Below are 1565 nucleotides of genomic sequence, written 5' to 3' on the forward strand. Positions count from 1 at the left end.
CCTGCTGGGGTGCCTGGCCAGCCTGGGTGAGGGGCTGATGGCTGTTTGCAGGCTGGCCACAGCCTCTTCAGGGTGGGGGTCCCTGCTGGGGTGCCTGGCCAGCCTGGGTGAGGGGCTGATGGCTGTTTGTAGGCTGGTCACAGCCCCCAGCCACCCAAGCTCCCACTGGAGGCTATCTGGAAGCAGGTAACTGGGATTTATTTATCTTCTATAATTGAAACTTTGTTGCCCTGAGCGGAGGCCCCAGCCAGCCAGGGCAGCCGGGAAGCTTGGCTTCCTCCATCGCTGGGGCAAACAAGCCTCCTGCTTGCTCCAGCTCCGGGGCTGCCGGCCGCCATCTTGGTTAGGTTAATTTGCATATAGTTGCTCTGATTGGCTGGTAGCGTGGCTTGGGGTGTAGCGGAGGTGTGGTCAATTTGCATGTTTCTCTTTTATTAGATTAGAAAAATCTAGAAAGTGTTAAATAACACTTGTCAATTCCTGATGAAAATGAGGCTTTCATTTTTATAAAACTTGCCATTGTAATCAAAACATTCTGGTACTACTGGCACAAGAATAAGCATACAGATCAATTGAACAGATCAGAGAGCCCAGAAATGAACCCACACCATTATGGTCAATTAATATTTAACAAAGGAGCAAGAGCATACAATGGATAAAAGACAGTCTCTTCAACAAATGGTGTTGGGAGTTTTTAAGTCATTATTTGAATACATTTTTCTACAATTTTTTGTCTCTTTTCTTTCTGGTAGTCACATTAATAGTATGTTGGTGTGCTTTGTAGTGTCCAGGTTTATCTGAGTTCTCTGAATTTGTTTCCTATTTTTTCCTGTCTGTTGTACAGATTTCATAGTATCTATCAACCTCTCTTCAATTTCACTGACTCTTTCTGTCAACTCAAATCTGTTGATCCCCAATAACAATTTTTCATTTCAATTATTGTACTTTTCTTTTTTATATGTTGTGTATTTTTATTTAGTAATTCATTATCTTTTGGATTAAGACATAGAAACCTGACAGTTTGGGTCTTGGGGTGTGTTTTTTATTGTTTGTTTGTTTTTTGTGTTCCCCCCAGGTGAATATATATATATATTTGTAGAGAGAACCTGGGAAGGCACATGGGCATTTCTTTAATTATTGTCAGCTGAATCCAGTGGTGTTGGCAAAACCACGTCCTGGAAACACGCTTTGCCAAAAGGCAGGAGTGTTGTCAGCTTGACCTTTAGCCCAGGTGTCAGGGGGTGAGTTTTGTTATTTAAATCCAGCCGAGCACCAGGAATGAATATGACTCCGGCACCCAAGAATGCACATAATCTCCTTTGTCTTGACTTTTAGTAAAACTTCCTGTTTTTTTGCTATATAAAATAAACACACCGTATTGGCTCTGGGTCCCTGTCCCTGTCTCTCCATCAGAGGACACTGGTCCCACCCAGCCCCAGCTTTTTCCTTCCATCTCTGTGTCTGTCTCTTTCTTTCATTTTATCAATTCCCAGCCGCCCCTACTCAGGAACCGGACCACTCTCTAGCCACGCTGGACATGGAGAAGAGAGAAATATTCATTCATA

The sequence above is a fragment of the Myotis brandtii genome, unplaced genomic scaffold, assembly GCF_000412655.1.
Source record: "Myotis brandtii unplaced genomic scaffold, ASM41265v1 scaffold835, whole genome shotgun sequence".
Lineage (NCBI taxonomy): Eukaryota > Metazoa > Chordata > Mammalia > Chiroptera > Vespertilionidae > Myotis > Myotis brandtii.